Source organism: Equus caballus, chromosome 1 (genome assembly GCF_041296265.1).
Source record: "Equus caballus isolate H_3958 breed thoroughbred chromosome 1, TB-T2T, whole genome shotgun sequence".
Lineage (NCBI taxonomy): Eukaryota > Metazoa > Chordata > Mammalia > Perissodactyla > Equidae > Equus > Equus caballus.
In genome coordinates this window covers 82,386,369-82,406,196 of record NC_091684.1, presented here as the reverse complement: position 1 = coordinate 82,406,196, position 19,828 = coordinate 82,386,369, and the positions used below count along the sequence as shown (strand labels likewise).

At 39.9% G+C, this 19,828-nt stretch overlaps 1 long non-coding RNA gene across 1 annotated transcript; it reads left to right on the top strand.

Moving 5' to 3' along the window:
* The first annotated feature begins 1,268 nt into the window (after nt 1-1,268).
* On the top strand, nt 1,269-17,868 carry LOC138915058 (uncharacterized). Its single transcript, XR_001379068.3, has 3 exons — nt 1,269-1,839; nt 12,379-12,530; nt 15,065-17,868. It is a non-coding gene; the product is annotated as an uncharacterized lncRNA (long non-coding RNA).
* Nucleotides 17,869-19,828: the final 1,960 nt, after the last annotated feature.

Here is a 19,828-nt window from a genome sequence, read left to right as displayed (position 1 = left end):
GGGTGTTGTTTTTTTTTTTTTGGTGTATGAGTTACGTATAATTCATGTATAAATATCAAAGTTAATTCATACTGGCAGTGCCCACCGGTCAGACTACCAAGGACATACTTATTGTCTGGCAATGAAGGGTTATTAGTTGCTGCAGAGTGGAAGACCTCACACCATGGGGAACCATGGGGTGGGCGTCTCATGAAAGGAGTGCTAAAGCGGGCTTATTATAGTATTTGGACTGGTGTTAGGTGATTTTGGGGAGGGTCCAAGGAAATGGGTCTGTTCTGGATTGGATACTGTTAGAAAGCAGGGGCAATTCAATGATTATCTTAATCTAGAAAGTAGGAGGAATGGAGCAGGGCTAGAGTTGTCAGTGGAAAAGCAGTAGTCACTCGTGTTAGCTGCGGAAAGCTGTTTGGTCATCCTTTTGTGGTTGCACAGTGTCTTTTTTTTTTAATCTGTTTACGCATGATCAGTCTTATTTTCTTCTTCCATTCTGTCAGAGACCTCATCTGATGTCAATATTCTATGACATTGTTTATGTTCATCAGGGAATCCAGGCCAGCTACGAACCGCGGCTCTTAGGGAGGCTTTTTGCCATAACAGTGCTGCACCTGATGATGATTAAGATGGAAAGCAAAAGGAAGTTGCTTAGGAGCTTTTGCTACAGAAATATGACAATTCTTGGTCCCTGATACAGCTAATTCCGGCTGTGTACATCTGCCTAACTCCTCCTCACCAAGGTCTGGCAAGTCCAACCTGTTCTGTTTAGAGCAAAAACACAGCCTGGACGTAGCACGAACCCAAATGACTTTGAACCGTCTCGAGTTTCCCCAGCAGTAAAGGTCTTGGTGGTGACATCCTTTGTCGCAGCACTTTGTCCCTGAGGACCAGGCCCAAGGCCAAAGTCCTGGCTTTCGGAGGAACGGGAAGGTGGGGCGACTTAACGGTGCGGAGTAGGCGACCTAAGAGCTGGGAGCACAGCCTGCACCCCCTGCTCAAGCTCTGCCCTCGCAGCCGCCTTTTTTGTCTCCGGTTTCTCGGTTCCCTATTTCTTCCTCGGCAGGAAACGACTCTCATTTCTTCTCAAACGATGGTCTTTAATCCACGCGTCCTTTGGGCTCACCGTTTGAGCGCCTCTCGCAGTCAGTATTTTCAGGGGCTCAGGAGCACTCAACACACCCTCCCCTCCAGGATCGCCGGAGTCCCGCCGCGCCCCTCCCGGCACCGCCCCGCCCCGCATGCCCTGCGCCCGCCGGCCAATCCCCAGCTCCGCTCCCGGTGCGTCACGATGGTGCCCTCGCGGCCCCATCTTTGGCCGGCCGCCGCGGAGGCCCCGCCTTGCCGCGGTCTTTGCGTCTTTCCGGCTTCGTCCTGGAAGTAGGAAGTGCTGCATCTTCCAGGAGAAGAAGCTAGGGGTTTGGCGAGAACCTGGAAGCAGAGCCGGGCCGCGGGGACCTGGGGCTGCTGCTCCCGAGTGCTGGGGCGGAGGGCCGAGTAGCGACCGGGCACGCAAGGGCTTCCGGAAGCGCCGCGTGCGCACGACGAGCGGGAGTTGTGGACTCGGGCCTGCCGCGCGCCTGACTCCGCCCCTCGGGAGCCCCGCTCAGGGCGCGCCGCCAGGGGTTTCCATGGTGATGGTAAACAAGCCTCAACTGCATCAGCTACAAATGCCAAGTCCCCCGCGTTCCACCCTCCTCTAGGTGCTCAGGGAAACGACAAGGCGCCGGGTGTGAGGAAGAGCGGGAGCGCAGAGGCTCGGAGCCCGAGGTGAGGGGCTGGACGGACGGCGAGTCCGAAGCCGAGGGCCGCGCACCCGGAACCGACTGGGGACTGAGCTCTCTGGGGGTGAGCACGGACAGGCCGAGATTTGGGATGGGGCAGGGGGAGTCCTTGCGGAGGGAGCCAAGAGGATCCTTAGCTCTAGTCGGGGAGTCGCCAGCCCACCTGGGGAGACCGAGACAAGGAGAGCCAGAAGGGGCCGAGTTTGAGGACTCCCGTCCCTTAGGGCAGGGATGTCGGGCGAGTCCTGGACGGGTGGTAATCCCAGGACCTGGAAGGATGAGACATCTGCACCAGCCTTCAAGAACCCCTTTAAGGGTATTGAGACGTGGTGGGAAAGAGGCTCTTTTTACTTTAGTTTTATTTTCTTTTATTTCTTAAGGCAATACACTCACATATTTAAAGTCACAAATTTGTACAAGGCTTTGTTACTCAAAACCTCTTCTCTCCATTTCCTGCGGAAATATTTTCAAACCTTTGGACTTCCTCAGAAGTTTAATTTCTTCCTATTGTATTTGCATCTCTTCTCTGTGCTCTTCCTTCATCAGCCTCACTGAATTTGAATACTTAGATCTGAAGTATTTCCTCATTGATTTGCTTTGCTTCCTGGTCATTTTGCTGCTGCATGTACGTGCTCAGCCATTTGTTTTTCTTTCCCTTTTTCTAGTCGTACCCTTGACTATATTTTGCACTGGTTCCTTTTTTTTTTGGTGAGGAAGATTGACTTTGAGCTAACATTTGTTGCCAATCCTCCTCTTTTTGCTCAAGGAAGACTGTCACTGAGCCAACATCTGTGCCAGTCTTCCTTTATTTTTCATGTGGGATGCCGCCACAGCGTGGCTTGATGAGCCGTGTGTAGGTCCATACTGGGACAAACCCCTGAACCCAAAGCCACCAAAGCAGAGTGGGTGAACCTAACTACTATGCCACCAGGCTTTTTGACACCTCATCTTGGAATGAGCCTAAATTCAGCAGGTTGTAGGGGTGGGTCCAGGGCTTTGTCTCAGGCTCATGTATTTTCTTTTTGATCAAGATTTTTGTGTGTAGTTATTTTTTTCCCTTTTTTTTTTGAGGAAGACTGGCCCTGAGCTAACATCCATGTCCATCTTCCTCCACTTTATACGTGGGATGCCTACCATAGCATGGCTTTTGCCAAATGGTGCCATGTCTGCACCCGGGATCCAAACTGGCGAACCCCTGGCCTCCGAGAAGCGGAACATGTGAACTTAACCGCTGTGCCACCGGGCTGGCCCCTTTTCCCATTTTAAAAATAAGAGATATGACATATAAGAGAGAAATTATAAAACCTATCTCGAAGGTGTAAAGAATACTATTCAACTCAAGATCTGTGTATCCATCACTAATCTTAAGAGAACTTAATAGAACTCTACGCTTATGACCTTTTTTGTAGTTCCAGTCATCACAGCTCCCTCCCCGTCACTGTCTTGAATTTTAGCCTTGTCAATTACTTGCTTTTCTTTATAATTACACTAAAATTGTATGTATCCCAGGAAAAAATGTATTGAATAGTTTTGCATGTACTTGGATTCTATATAGAAGTTGTTTTATACTCTATGTTTTCTTCAGTGCCTTTCTTTTGTTAATCAGCCTTGTCTGTTGTCTTCAAAGGATCATTCCAAGACCAGGCATAAAGCTATAGTATTTTTTAGCTGTTTTATAGTATCCCATTTAACAAGCAGGCAATAATTTTTTTCTCCACTATTCTATTCAAGGACGTATTGGTTTTCAGTTTGGGATATTATAAACAGTGGTGCTTTGAACCAGCGGGTGGTGGCCAGAGGGCACATCTGCCAGACATACTTTAGGCTCTATACCTGGGATCGAATTCCTGAGTCATAGGGTTTGCCCACTTCATCATATAAGGACACTTTCTAAAATGGTTGTACAGTTTACCACCTTAACCCCAGTGGGATTGCTATATTATATAGTGAGTAAATATTACACTTTATAAGAAATTACCACATTTTTCCAGTGTCTGTCCTACTTTACATTCCCATTAGCATTTATAAGAATTCCAGTTGCTTTGCATCTTCAACTAGCACTTGAAAATTGAAACTTAAAAATTTTAAAATATTTATTTTAGCCATTCTATAGGGGTACATACCATATTTTATCCTGGCTTTAATTTACATTTCACTAATGGCTAATAATGTTGATTATCTTTTCATGAGCTTATTTGTCATCCCAATATCCCTTTGTAAAATATTTGGTCAAATGTTTTCCCATTTTAAAAAATTGGGTTGTTTCCTTCCTGTTGAGTTTTGACAGTTTTTTATACTTTGTAAATATAGGTTCAGATGTGTGATTTACAAAATTTTCTTCCAGTTTGTAGTTTATCTTCTCTTAACAGTGTTGCAGAGCAAAAGTTTTTAATTTTGATGAAGCCAAGTTTGTCAGTTTTTTCCTTTATTGATCTTGCTTTTGGTGTTACATCTAAGACCTCTTTGTGTAACACTAGGTCTTGAAGATTTTTCACCTATATTGTTTTTTTTAAAAGTTTTACACTTTTAGATTTACATATAGATGAAAGATTCATTTTGAGTTTTTTTGTTTTTGTTTTTTAATGAGGTGTGATATGTATATACAATATGGGTATACAATTGTTCCAGCACCATTTGTTAAAGAGACTATTTTCTCCATTGAATTGCCTTTGCTCCACTGTAAAAAATCAAGTGACCATATTTGTGTGGGTCTAGATCTGGACTCTTTAGTCTGTTCTGTTGATTTATATGTGTATTGTTTCATCAATAACTGTACTGTCTTCATTGTAACTTTATGCTGATTTCTAAAATTGTGTAGGAGTTCAACTTTATTCACCTTTTTCAAAATTGTTTGGCTGTTCTAGTTCCTTTGCCTTAATTAAGTTTGCCTCATTAAGTTTGTCTGTTTCTCTCAAAAATATCGCTGGGATTTTGATAGGAAATGTGTCAAACCTGTGTGTCATTTTGAAGGGGAATTGACATCTGTCTTTACTATGGTGAGTCTTTCAATTTGTGAACACAATATGTTCATTTACTTAGATCTTCTTGGATTTCTTTCATAAGCATTTTATAATTTTTAGTATACAAGCCCTGCATATGTTTTGTTAGATTTGTTAGATACCTAAGGTATTTTAATTTTTTGAGCTATCATAACTGGTATTATATTTTTAATTTAAATTTCCACATGTTTTATTGCTAGTATGTAGAAATATAATTGATTTTTATGTTGATCTTGTTAGTCTTATGTGCTTAACTTATTAGTTCGAGGAATTTTTTTGTACGTTTCTTGGGTTTTTTTATGTGGCACACCGTGCCATTTGCAGGTAGAGGTAGTTAGTTGTACGTCTTCTGTTCCAATCCATATGCCTTTTATTTCCTTTTCTTGTCTTTCTTCACTGAGTAGGACTTACAATACGATGTGGAATTAGAGTGGTGAAGTGGACGTCCTTGCCTTCTTCCTAGTCTTAGGGAGGAGCATGCAGTTTTTCTCCATTATGTGTGTTAGCTGTAGTTTTTATAGATGCTCTTTATCAAGTTGAAGTGGTTCCCCTCCATTTCCAACTTGCTGAGAGTTTTTATCATGAATGGGACGTTGCATTTTGTCAAATTTTTTTGTGTCAGTTCATATGATCATATAATTCCTCTTTAACCTGATGACGTGCTGCATTACATTGATTTTCAAATGTTGAACCAGGCTTGCATATTCCAAACTCTACTTGGTCGTGGTGTATAATTGTTTTTCTATATTACTGAATTCTATTTGATAATATTTTCTGAAGGATTTAGCATCTGTATTTATGAGGGATATTGGTCTAGTTTTTCTTTGTTTTTCCCATGTCTTTGGGTTTTGTGTCAGGGTATAATACTGACCTCATTAAATGACCCGGAGAAGTGTTTCCTCCTCTTCTGTTTTCTGAAAGAGATTGTTTAAAGTTGGTTTTAGTTCTCCTTTAAATATTTGGTATAGCTTTCCAGTGAAACCATCTGAGTCTGGAGATTTTGGGGAGAGTTTTAAATTACAAATTCAATTTCTTTAATAATTATAGGGCTATTCAAATTATTTGGGTTGGGTGAGCTGTGGTAGTAGCTTTTTGAGGAATTAGTACATTTCATCTAAGTTGCCAAATTTATGTGAGTAGAGTTCTTTATAGTTTTCCCGTGTTACTCTTTGAGGTTGTTTTGCCAAAATTGGAATATTTTCAGTCACTATTTCTTTGGATACTTTCCAGCCCCACATTCTTTTTCCTTCCCTTCTGGAACTCCCATGACATGAATGTTAGGTCTTTTGCTACAGTCCCACAGGTTCCTGAGGCTCTGTTCGTTTTTGTTGCTCTATTTTCTCTCTGTCATTCAGATCGAGTAGTATTTATTGTTCTGTGTTCAAGTTCCCTGATTTTTTTACCCCTCAATTGGTTCTACTCTGCTTTTGAGCTCATCTAGTGAGTTTTTTATTTTGGTGATTAAATTTTTTAGTTCTAGAATTTCTACTTGGTTCTTTAAATCTTCTTTTTCTTTGCTGTGTTGTACTTTTTCAGTTGTTTCAAACACGTTCTTAATTGCTCATTGAAGCATTTTTGTGAGGGCTGCTTTAAAATCCTTGTCAGGTATTCCAGACGTTGGTGTTGATGTCTTTTTGGTTTTCTTTTCTCATTCAAGTGGGTATTTTCCTGGTTCTTGGTGTGGTGATTTTTTTTAATTGGATCCTGGACATTTTGAGCAATTTCATGAGACTTACTTAAATCTGTTTTTAGCAGGTCTTCTCTGACGCCACACTGGCAAGGGAAAGGAATGTGCTATTTTATTACTGCCAGGTAGGGTGGAAGTCCAGTTTCTCTTCTTGGCCTCTGTTGACAGTCTGGGAATGGGGAATGGGAGGGTGCCTCATTCTAGTGGACTGGGGTAGCTGTCAGGTTTCTTACTGGACCTTAAATGACAGCACCTTGGCCGGGAGGGTGAGATGTGCTGTGTTGCAGCCTGGTGAGGCTGCGCTTCTTATTAGGCTTTGCTAATAAGGCTAATAATATGGGTGGGGATGGCGTCACACTTTTTTTCTGTGGAGTTTGGCCAGAGTAGGGTGGTTATTGTCTAAAGGTTTTTTTGTCTTGCAGGGTTGCCCCTTTCCTCATCCTTTGGCTCGAAAGAGCAGGCTTCTCTTAGGCTTTTAAAAATCTGTACCTATTGACATTTTCAGATTGCTGGCTTCTCTAACACTCAGTCTGGAATATATAAGGCAAAAAGAAAACCCAGGGAACTCAACATGTAATTTCCTGGATTCCGAGATCCCGTCTTGGTCTCCCATTTTCTTTCCACCTTTGTTTTGTTATGTTTATTTATATAATGTTCAGGATATTTATCTGTGCTTAGTAGATATGAAGTAGTATTTACTTCATCTTATCCTGAACTGGAGCTTTGCCTTCACTTTTGAAAGATATTTTTGCTATCTCTAGAATTAGACAGTTTTTTCTTTCAGTACTTTAAAGTTGTCACTCTACTGTTTTCTCTTTTGGATTGTTTCCAGTGAGAAATCTGATGTCGTCTTTATGTATGTTCTTTAACATGTTAGTTTTTTCTGACTGATTTAATATTTTTGTTTTTGAGGAAGATTAGCCCTGAGCTAACATCTGCCGCCAATCCTCCTCTTTTTGCTGAGGAAGACTGGCCCTGAGCTAACATTCGTGCCCATCTTCCTCCACTTTATTATGTGGGACGCCTGCCACAGCATGGCTTGCCAAGAGGTGCCATGTCTGTACCCAGAATCCAAACCGGCAAACCCTGGGCCGCCAAAGCGGAATGTGTGCACTTAACCACTGTGCCACCAGGCCAGCCCCTAATTTTTTTTTTTAAAGATTGGCATCCGAGCTAACATCTGTTCCCAATCTTTTTTTTTCCCTTCTTCTTCTCCCCAAAGCCCCCCAGTACTTAGTTGTAGATTCTAGTTGTGAGTGCCGCTGGTTGTGTTATGTGGGATGCTGCCTCAGCATGGCCTGGTGAGCGGTGCCATGTCCCGGCCCAGGATCCTAACAAGTGAAACCCTTGGCCGCCAAAGTAGAGTGCGCCAACTTAACCACTCAGCCATGGGGCCGGCCCCAACCTTTTTTTTAATCATTTGTCTTGAACAATTTGATTATGGTATTCTTTGGTATAGTTTTCTTCATGTTTCTTTTGTTTAGGGTTTGTTGAGCTTCTTAGAACTGTAGGTTTGTAGTTCTTTGTAAGTGTGGAAAGTTTTAGGCCATCATTTCTTCAGATGTTTTTTCTGTCCCCTCCTCCAGTTGTCTATCTATTAGTCTGCTTAAAGTCATCGCACAGCTCACAGATGTTCTTTCCATTTTGCGGGTTGAGAAATGAACTTCATTGTCTTTAAGTTCACTAATCTTTTCTTCTGCAATGTCTGATCTGTTCTTCATTCCATCTAATGTATTTTTCATCTCAGACATTATAGTTTTTATTTCTAAAAGTTTGACTTGGTGTTTTTATATCTTTCATGCCTGAACTTAACTTTTTGAACACATAGAGTACAGTTATAGTAATTCTGCTTAAGTCCTTTTCTGCTAATTCTTAGATCTGTGTCAGTTGTGAGTCAGTTTCAATTCATTCATTATTCTCTCCGTTATAGATCATATTTTCTTGCCTGTTTTCGTGCTTGGTAATCTTTTATTGGATATTAGGCACTGTGAATTTTACTTTGCTGAGTGCTGGATATTTTGTATTCCTGTAAATCTTTTTGAGCTTTATTCTGGGATATAGTTAAGTTACTTGAAAACAGTTTGATTGTTTTTGGTATTCATTTTTGTGAGATTTGTTAGGCAGGTCCAAGGCAGGGCTCAGTCTAGCGTTAGTTATTCCCTACTACTGAGGCAAGATCTTCCTGAGTACTCTACCCAATGGGCCATGAATTATGAAGTTTTCCTGTCTGCTACCTTGGGACAGGCACTATTCAAGGCCCTGGGTGAGCACTAGTCACTGTTCCCTCAAATGCTTTTGAATGGTTCTTTCCCCAGACCTGGGTAGTTTCCTTACATAGACATGCTGATCAGCGCTCTGCCAGTTGCTCAAGGGGGAACCTCTGCAGATCTCTGGAGTTTTCTCTCCTTGTAGCTCTCTCCTCTCTGGTAGTCTGTTCTGTGAACGCTAGCTGCCTTGGTCTCCCTGGACTCTCAGATCTCTCTCTTCAACTGAGGGGGTCCACCAGACTCTGCCTCAGTTTTTTCTCCTAGCAACACAGTCTAAAAACTTCTCAAGGCAGTAAGTTGGGGCAATTGTAGGACTCATTTCAGCCCTCATAGCCTAGTGGTTAAAGGTTGGTGCTCAGCACTTTGGCGGCCCGGGTTTGCTTCCTGGTCATAGAACCACACCACCCATGGGTCAGTTGCCATGCTGTGGTAGCAGCTCTAATAGAAGAACTGGAACGACTTACAACTAGTATATACAACATGTACTGAGGCTTTGGGGAGGAAAAAGAAAAAAATTTTAGGGCTCATCTCATTTGTTTTCTTTCTCTCCTTTGTTGTTTGATGTCCATTGTCTTGGAAAATTGTTTTCCCTATGTTTTGTCAATTTTTTTGATCATTTTAGGTGGGAAGGTTAATCTGGTCCCTCATACTTACTCCATCTTGCCTAGGAGTGGAAGTCCTCTGTATTTTGTTTTTATTTTTTACGTAAATCTTTTTGTTATTTATCTGTTTTAAAATTTGGACTGGAGTACAGAATGGTGAATGAATATTTTTTTCTTAGTTTTATAACACTCTGTGGTCCATTTTGTTATATTTATGCATTTATTCCCTTTTTTTAAATTTTATTTTTTTGATTTTTTTTTTTTTTGAGAAAGATTAGCCCTGAGCTAACATCTGCTGCCAATGCCCCTCTTTTTGCTGAGGAAGACTGGCCCTGAGCTAACATCTGTGCCCATCTTCCTCTACTTTATATGTGGGATGCCTATCACAGCATGGCTTGCCAAGTGGTGCCATGTCTGCACCCAGGATCCAAACTGGCGAACCCTGGGCCGCCGAAGCAGAACATGTGAACTTAACCACTGTACCACTGGGCTGGCCTCGTGTTTATTCCATTTAATCCCCATTTCCTATTTCCGTTCTCTGACCTCATGGCAACAATTCTAATTTGTATTATGTATGTCCTTTTATTTGTATGTGAATTTATGTATATAATTTGTATATACATATTATGTATATATATGTATTATATGCATATATATACATACAAATTATGTATATAACTTGTTTTCTGAGCATGTATTTGCAATGCACATAACTAACCTGCTGGTGAATTTGTTCATTTGTCCCCCAGCACAATATTTTCACATCTAAACATGTTGGTATGTGATAGTTATTCCATTCAGACTGCTGCTTACTGATGCCTGCTCATCTACCACTATAATGTGCCTTCCCACATTTCACTTACAAGCAGGATTGCTAGCTCATAGTTTATGCATGCACATATCCTGCCTCCTGCTATTCAGTATATCCCATATGGAAATTATTTACAATCTTAATTTTAGAATTTTATTTTATTTTTAAAAATCTATATTAATTTAGACTTAGCAATACGTTGTATACTTTTCTTCTATAACTATTGTTTATTTGCATCATATTTTCCTTTTACAATCAGTTTTTTATTTTGATAGATTATATCCTCTAATAATTCTTAAAAATAGTATTCATGGATCAAAATAAATCTGCATTTAGGCCTTATTGGTTAATTTATTTTCTAATTGAGAATTTTAGGATAAAAATTATATTCCCTTAGTGTGTGGAACTCTCTGCTGTCTTGTATTCTTGCAAACATTGTTGCTGATGTGATTCTGCTTCCTTTCTAGAACTGTCAAAAATTTTGATTTTCTAAGGGTGGTTTAAAAAATTGTGATATATTCTTCATTTTTTATTTTAACCAAAATTTGTTATAAGGATAAAGCAGATGGTTGCTTATGACCACAAGGCATTAGAGCAGTTATTTTGCTGGTTCTGTTAATCATAACAATTATTAAAGCCATAGACAGGAGTTAAAAATTAGAAGGTTTGATTGTCAAGGTGAATTCCAGCTTCCATCATTAGTCACACTCCATGTAAATATGCCTCCTATCACAAACAAGTAAACCAGTATTATTGGTTAAATGTAAGAGGTTATTAGAACTAAGACTATTACAGAGGAGTTCCTTATAATCAAATTACCAAATTTTATCATGACATTATAAGGCACCTGTGCCTTAACTTGACAATATTTGTATTCCCAGTATGTTCAAGGCATCTGAATCATATTTATCCTCCTTCTTTAGTCATATAGTAATACATAAAATATATGGACTCATATTTTCCTCCAATTTGGAGAAATTATCTTACTATTCTTGGAGTATTACCCCCAATTTATTCTCTTTTTTCTCCTTCTAGAACATTCAGTTGGTTACTAGAAATTATATTAGAAATTATAACCAATACTAAATACTAAACTCCCAATACTAAAGCTCACACTTTTTTCTTTTGCTCCACATTTGAGATCATTGACTAGGTCTTCCAGTTCACCATTTCACTCTACAAATTTTCCTCTGTTCTCCTACTTCCTTAATATTGTAAGCATTTTCTTTTTCAGATTTTGACACTTTTTAATATCCAAGACGAATTGTTCTTTTTCACTAAGGATATTTCTTCTTTTACAGGTTGTCCTAATCTCTCATATTTCTCTGCATATATTAGGCATACATCTTTCAAAATCTCCTATTTGCTGTATTGGCTTAGTTTTCTTCAGTTAACCTTTGTTTTTTCAGTTGGGTGATGCTCTTTGGGGTGTTGGTTATCCTCATATGTTGTGTGAGAGTCTCTGCTGGCCTGACTCTAAGTACTCTGTTTATCTACACCCTTTATGGGTAATAGGATGGGATGTGGTGTGGGTTATGGGTGCCAGGAGATGATAATGATGTGGGGTTCCAAAATTATCCTGGCTCCTGCCAGACACCAAGGACACTTTACTGCCTCACTGGTCACACTCACTGTGCCAGCCTAGGAGTGGACCCACAGCTGCTTTCCAGCCCTCTGAACACAAGGAGAAGGGAGCCCAGAACTCGGACTGTTCCTGGAGCTTCTTGCATCTTTTCCACCTGTCGTGTCCTATAGGTTCGGGATCATGGATCTAACTCTGTGGTCATTCCATCTTTACTGAATTACTCAAAATTCCATGTCCACTGAGGGTGACCCTTCTCATTTCCCAGCAATGGTACCCATTTATATTTTTGAAATATCTTTTGTCATTTTTCTAGGTTTTTTGGTCAGAGGGCCTACTGCAATATGTGTTCTGAGTGCCGTTTTGATTTTGTTTAATTGTGCACACTGTTAGTAATAGTTCAATTGTGCACACTCTATTAGTAGTATTAGATAATGCTTGTAGGTGGGATGAGGGTATTTGTACAAGCTTTGGAATCAGAGAGACTTGGGGTTAAATCTCACTTTTAAAACACATTTGGTATTCTTAAGTCTCTCTATATAATTTCAGTCATTATTACCTTCCTCCTCTATAACTGTGGGGAAAGTGATGCTTATTACATATCCTTGTTTTATATATTAAATGAAAAATTATGTTGTTTTTGCTTTGTTTTCAGCCATAAAATGTTGTAGCCAAGCTAGTTTGATGCCTGCCCTGTCAAGTGTCCCTGATGCTTGGTCCTTAAGGCAATGGAGGATTGATGACCAGCTCACCCTGGTGCTGTCTGCTGAGATGTGCAGAATTTCCAAAATTGAAGATGGGCATCAGGTGATCATTTCATCTTTTGTTAACTTTAATGGGAAGATTATATCAAATGGCCCTGAAAAAAGACGGAGGAACCATGGGACACAGATATATTGAAGTATTCAAGTCCCATAGAACTGAAGCAGGTGGATATTGAAGCATAGTGACACATAAAGTATTAGTCAAGACAGCTCAAGTTGATACAGCTAGTTTTATAGGAAAATTCCACTGATTTCAGTCTAACCTTATATAGGGAACCCAGGAACAATGAACTGCTGCTATTACAGAAGTGGAAGCTGTGTAGCACATTCGTGCCATGAACTTGGGAAATCAGTACTTAAAAAAAATTTTCTTTTCAGTGTTTTGTAATGCCTCAAAGTACTTCTTGCATTGTTAGCTTATTTCAATTTATATTGTAGTAGAATACCTTAGCACTATATGTATATACTGAAGAAATTTCAGTTATGTGAAATACAACTTTTATACCATGTTGTTCTAAACACATTCGAGAAATGTGCTTTTGAAAAATTAGTTTAAAGTTGTTAGATCCATAATTTTAAAAAAAATTGATTTTTTTCATTTTATTCTTTTTTTCGTTTATAATCCTTTAAGGTAAGTTAAGATTTTGCAATTATATTTGAAAATTGAAACATAATACTAATACTGTAAGGTTCTGGTCTTTGTGATTATATGAAATTGTGAAGCCTTAATTTAAAGCTCTCTTTTTACTGTTCATTTTAGGTGTGTTTTGCTAAGTGAAACATTTAACTAAAATTTTTGTTATCAAATTAAAATAAATTATTTTTTACAGAAAAGCTCACAGGACTCAGGATATAGACATACTTGTGGCCAAGATTTATTACAGCATAAGGATGCAAAGGGAAAAAAGATGCGTGGGGTGAAGTCCAGAGGAAGCCAGACGTGAGCTTCCCAGAGTCTCTCTTAGTGGAATCACACAGGATGCACTAATTCCCCCAGCAACAAGTTGCAACAACTTGTGTGAAGTGTTCTCTACCAGGGAAGCTCACCAGAGACTAGGAGTCCTGGGTCTTTCTCGGGGGTCCGTTATGGAGGCACAGAGTTTCTGTGTGACTGATGGCAGTCACTGAAATTCCAGATGCCCAGAAGGAAAGCAGGTGTTCAGCATATACCACATTGTTTGTTGATTTAGGCACAGTAAGCCACTCTTATCATTTAGGGAAAGTTTAAATGAGTGTGGGCAGCTGTTTATCAGGCCCGTTCTCAGGTGCCAGCCAAGGGCCAGCCTTGTAAGCAGGCCTTTCTAAGGACAGTAGGCTCAGGCCTGCTATGTTAACTCTTTTTGGCATGAAACATAAATGGCATAAGCATACCAATTAAATGACAGAGATTGTTAGATGTATTTAAGAAAAGACTCAATATCTATAAGAAAGTCTATATAGATCATTTTAAAGATAAAGAGAAGGAAAAGGATATAACGTGCAAACAGTAAACAAAAGAAGCCTGAAGTGGCTGTATTGATATCAGATGAAGTAGACTTCTGAACAATGAAAATTACCAGAGATAAAGAGAAGCAGTATATAATGAAAGAAAGAACTGAATAGCCAAAACTGTTTTGAAAAAGAAGAATAAAGATGGCAGAATCACACTACTGAATGTTAAGACTTACTGTAGGGGCCAGCCCCGTGGCTGAGTGGTTTAGTTCCCGTGCTCCGCTTCTGCAGCCCAGGGTTTTGCTGGTTTGGATCCTGGGCGCGGACCTAGAACCACTCATCAGGCCATGCTGAGGCGGCCGCCCACATAGCACAACTAGAAGGACCTGCAACTAGAACGTACAACTGTGTACTGGGGCCTTTGGGGAGAAGAGGAAAAAGATTAGCAACAGATGTTAGCTCAGGTGCCAATCTTTAAAAAAAAAGACTTACTGTAAAGGTATAGGAATCAGTCTAGCATGGTACTGGTGAAAGGATAGATTAGTGGAACAGGCTAGAATCCAGAAATTGACACAAATATGGCCAATTGAATTTTGATAAAATTGTAGGAATTCAGTGGAAAAAGGATAGTCGTTAACAAATAAGTGTTGGAATAACAAATAAGTGCTGATACCCATATGCAAATAAAAGAGGCCCAGCTGAAACCTCATACCTTGTATGTTAACTCAGAATGGATCACAGATCAAGGTATAAAACTGTAAAATGATTTATTGGTTAAACCCCTTAGGACCATGTTGAAGTAACAGCAATTGAAATATAGTCTAAGAATACCTCCCTTGTGGTGAGTGTAACATCAGTAATATCACCACCACTGTTTTACAAATGAGGAAACAGGCAAATAGAAGGTTAGTAACTTAAGGCTACACAGCTTGTAGATGTGTCTTGCAGTAGTGGTTTATGGGGGATTTGCGTGACAAAAGTGATGGTAAAGAAAGGGGTAGGAAGCAAATGTTTTAGAAGACTTTTTCTCAAGAGAGTCTCTGGATATTGGAAACTTGTTCCTTTTCCTGCTGATTCTGTTAATAAATTCTGTTTCAGGTTTTAAGCCAAACCTGGTGACTAAAAAGAAAATTTATTCTCTCACAGGTCTAGAAGCCAGAAGTCTGACATCAAGGTGTCAGTAGAGTTGGCTCCTTCTGGAGGTTCTGAGAGGGAATCCGTTCCAGTCCTCTCTCCTGGCTTCTGGTGGCTGCTGGCAATCCTTGGTGTTCCATAGCTTGTGGCTGCCCTTCATTCCCTGCCACCGTCTTCACATGGCCTTTTTCTCTGTGTATCTCTGTCTGTCTTCTCTTTTTCTGTCTCATAAAGACACCTGTCATTGAACTTAGGGCCCACCCTAATCTAGGATGATCTCATCTCAAGATCCTTACTTTAATTACATCTGAAAAGACCCTTATTTTATTTTATTTTATTTTATTTTTTTAAGATTTTTTATTTTTTCCTTTTTCTCCCCAAAGCCCCCCAGTACATAGTTGTATATTCTTCGTTGTGGGTCCTTCTAGTTGTGGCATGTGGGATGCTGCCTCAGCGTGGTTTCATGAGCAGTGCCATGTCCGCGCCCAGGATTCGAACCAACGAAACACTGGGCCGCCTGCAGCGGAGCGCGCGAACTTAACCACTCGGCCACGGGGCCAGCCCCAAGACCCTTATTTTAAATATGGTCACCTTCACAGGTTCTGGGGGTTAGGACTTGGACATATCTTTTTGGGAGGCCACTATTAAACCCACTACACTACTCATCTATTTACTAAATGTAACAACTTGCCCAGGCCACTCTTGGTCAGGAATGGTACCAGGTTCTGGAGACGGGGAGGTGAATAAGAGTGATGCCTTTAATGTCCCATAGTTTGATTCCAAGAAAAGATACAGAAACCCTTGGGGGCCGGCCCAGTAGTGTAGTGGTTAAGTTCGTGCACTTCATGTCAGTGGCCTGGAGTTTGCAGGTTTGGATCCTGGGTGCGGACCTACACACCGCTCATCAAACCATGCTGTGCCAGCATCCCACATACAAAATAGAGGAAGATTGGCACAGATGTTAGCTCAGGGACAGTCTTTCTCAACAGAGAAAACAAAAACCCTCACACACTTCTAATGTGATATGTTAAGTATAATGAACAGATAAATACAAATCTTATGGAAACAGATTAGAATGCTCACAAAGGTATTCCTTGAAAAGGTAATGTGTGTCTAAAACTGCTTTGTCCAATATGAAGCTACATGTGACTGTTGAGCACTTGAAAGATGGCTAGTGAGACTAAGGAACTGAATTTTTCCTTTTAATTTTAATGTAAGTTTAAATACAGATACTCAATTCAGTTATTGGAAAACTCTTTAAGTGTGCCTGGAATAACTTGGGATGTGAATATTTTTTTTCAATAGTAAATTTTGTGAAATCTAAATACAGATCAAATATTTCTGATGAAAATTTAGCATCTGAATTGAGATACTCCTAAGTGTAATATACACAGCAGATATTGAAGACTTAGTACAAAAAAAAAGGGCTTCAACTATGTCCTTATTCATGAAACGTGATTGACAGCACCTGTGCTGTGATGCTCTTACAAGCAGTCTATTTGGAGGAGCATTGTCGATTGCAAATTTTACATCATTTTATTATTGGAGCATTTACAAAGCCTACTAATTAATGGTAGGCTGGTAGAGAAGAGGAGTACTAGAAAGGAATTCCGGCGTCACAAAATAAAAACTACACTGGCTCTCTGAGGAGCCGGACAGCAGTGTGGTAAGTACGAGGGACCACGGGGCACTGTAGGATCTGCTTCCCAAGCCTGCTGTCTGATCTCTTCTTCCTATCTCACATTCCTGCAGCCCAGCTAGCCTCCTTACTGTCTCTAGATCATACCAATCATACTTGCTATGATCTTCTTCCAGGTACCAACATGCCTTACTCCCTTCCTGCCTTCACCTCTTTGCTCAAATATGACTTTTATCACAGAAGCTTTCCTCTGAGTCCTACATAATATGCCCCAACACTCTCACTCTACATCAGTCTTCATCCCAATAGTCTGCTTTATTTTGCTTCACTACCGCATGACATATTTATTATTTTCTTCCCATTAAAACAGCAGCTCCGGGGCTGGCCCGGTGGTGCAGCGGTTAAGTGCGCACCTTCTGCTTCGGCAGCCTGGGGTTCGTAGGTTCAGATCCCCGGTGCGGACATGGCACCACTTGGCAAGCCATGCTGTAGCAGGCATCCCACATATAAAGTAGAGGAACCTGGGCACGGATGTTAGCTCAGGGCCAGTCTTCCTCAGCAAAAAAAGAGGCAGATTGGTGGCAGATGTTAGCTCAGGGCTAATCTTCCTCAAAAAAAAAAAAAAAAAAAAAGCTCCATGAGAGCAAGAGCTTTGTTTCTTGCTTCATCCCTAGAAGCTGTAGTGTATGGATGTAAACGAGTGACCAGATGGGGCTGGGAGCAGAGTAGCTGGGTTCCGTCCTTCCTCGCTATTTTAATAGGGACAAGTGTGTCAGTTGTTCTTGCATTTCAGTTTCATTTGTAGGTAAGACATAATAGCAATTTTGTTTTTCACTCACAGTAGTTGTGGAGATTAATGGAAGAAGGGGTAAACTTATTTATGACCATATACTACTGGGTATGCATTGCTGCAAGTAATTTGCATATATTATCTAAACCCTGTATCAGCCTGATAAAATGGATATTAGTATTCCCATTTTACAGATTAAGAAACCGAGGTACAAAGAGTTTGTGACTTGTAAAACTGAAGTGATGAAAGTGTGTGAAATAAATATCAGAGATAGAAAGCTTTCTGCAATAAAGAATGAAAAGTACCTCAAAAATTTTTATATTGTTTACATGTTGAAATGCTAATATTTTGAGTATGTTTTAAATAAAATATGTTATTTTAATTTCAGCTGTTTCTTGTTATTTTTTAATGTGGCCACTACAAAATTTTAAATTACATATATGGCTCTCATTATATTTCTATTGGACAGCACTGCTGTGTCTAAAATGATGAAAGCCAGTCAGTCAGGTCAAGGAGGAAGGAATATTTCACAGAGGAGAAAGAGGTATTATTGAGTGCGATAATTAGTTATTGAATGAATGTATGGATTAAGTTTTACCCTGGTGTCCTTTCCTTGCTAGTTTCCCTTTTTGGTTTTAATGACCAGGAATGTCTAACGGTAAGGAGGAAGAGTATTTGCAAACAGTCTCATTGGAAATCTCCATCTTTGGCTATGGGGAGCAATCGAAGCAGAGGTCAGCCTTTCTCCCCAGGGGAATTTTACTGAATCTAGGACCACAATTTTTTCTTTTTGTTTTTAAAAAAAATTTTTATTTTATTGAGGTCATCATAATTTACAACATTGTGAAATTTCAGTTGTGCATTATTGTTCGTCAGTCACCATATATATGTGCTCTTTTACCCCTTAAAACCACTTCCCCCGCAACTCCCTTCCCCTCTGGTAACCACTAGTCTGTTCTGTTTGTCCATGTGTTTGTTTATCTTCCACATCTGAGTGAAATCATACAGTGTTTGTCTTTCTCTGTCTGGCTTATTTCACTTCACATAATACCCTCAAGTAGGACCACAGTTTTTAATGCATACTGAGTGAGGAATCTGAAAAAAATAAAAAATTTGATATCTCTAGACTTTTTTTTTAAGATTTTATTTTTCCTTTTTCTCACCAAAGCCCCCCAGTACATAGTTGTGTATTTTTAGTTGTGGGTCCTTCTAGTTGTGGCACGTGTGACGCCGCCTCAGCATGGCTTGATGAGTGGTGCCATGTCTGCGCCCAGGATTCGAACCCGTGAAACCCTGGGCTGACAAAGTGGAGTGCACCAACTTAACTACTTGACCACGGGCCGGCCCCTCTTGATGTTTTTGAAACCAGGCATGGAGAGTTATGGAGTATATAGACAATAAACAATTGAAAAAGCAGTCAGCCTGTTAGGTGGATTGATCCATACTCTGTTCTGTAATGTGACTCTGAAAACCTAGAGTTTGGAAATATATTTTCTTTTTCTAGTATTGTCTTTATTTTGTGTGTCTCAAATCTCTTGGATATACACAACCCAACTTTTAAACATTTCTAGGTTCACATATATATTGAGGGCTCCTGGAGTTTACGTTTTCCTTTAAAATTTTATAGTCTGAATTATTTTACTTTTTTAAAAAAGTTATTTTCTTTCATTGTAGTAAAATATATATATTGTAATGTTTCCCATTTTAACCATTAAGCATACAGTTCAGTGGCATTTACATGTACATTGTTATGCAACTATCACCACCATTTATCTCCATAACTTTTAATTGTGATAAAATACATATACCATAAAATTTACCATCTCAACCATTTTTAGATGTATAGTTCAGAAGTTTTAAGTACATTCATATTGTTGTGCAACCAATCTCTAGAAGTCTTTCATCCCCCAGAAGTGAAACTCCACACCCGTTAGACAACTCCCCACTTCCCCTTCCTCCCAGTCCCTGGCAACCACCAATCTACTTAGTTTCTATGAATTTGCCTATTCTAGGCACCTCGTAAGTGGAGTCAGACAGTATTTGTCCTTATGTGACTGGCTTATTTCACTTAGCATAATGTCCTCAAGGTTCATCCATGTTGTAGCATGTATCAAAATTTCCTTGCTTTTTAATGTTGAATATTCTGTTGTATGTATGTACCCCATTTTGTTGATTCATCCGTTGATAAACACTTGGGTTGCTTCCACTTTTTGTTGTTAATACTGCTGTGAACATTAGTGTACAAATACCTGTTTGAGTGCTTGTTTTCAATCCTTTTGGGTATATGCCCAGAAGTAGTATTGCTGGATCATAGGGTAGTTCTGTTTTTAATTTTGGGGGGAACCGC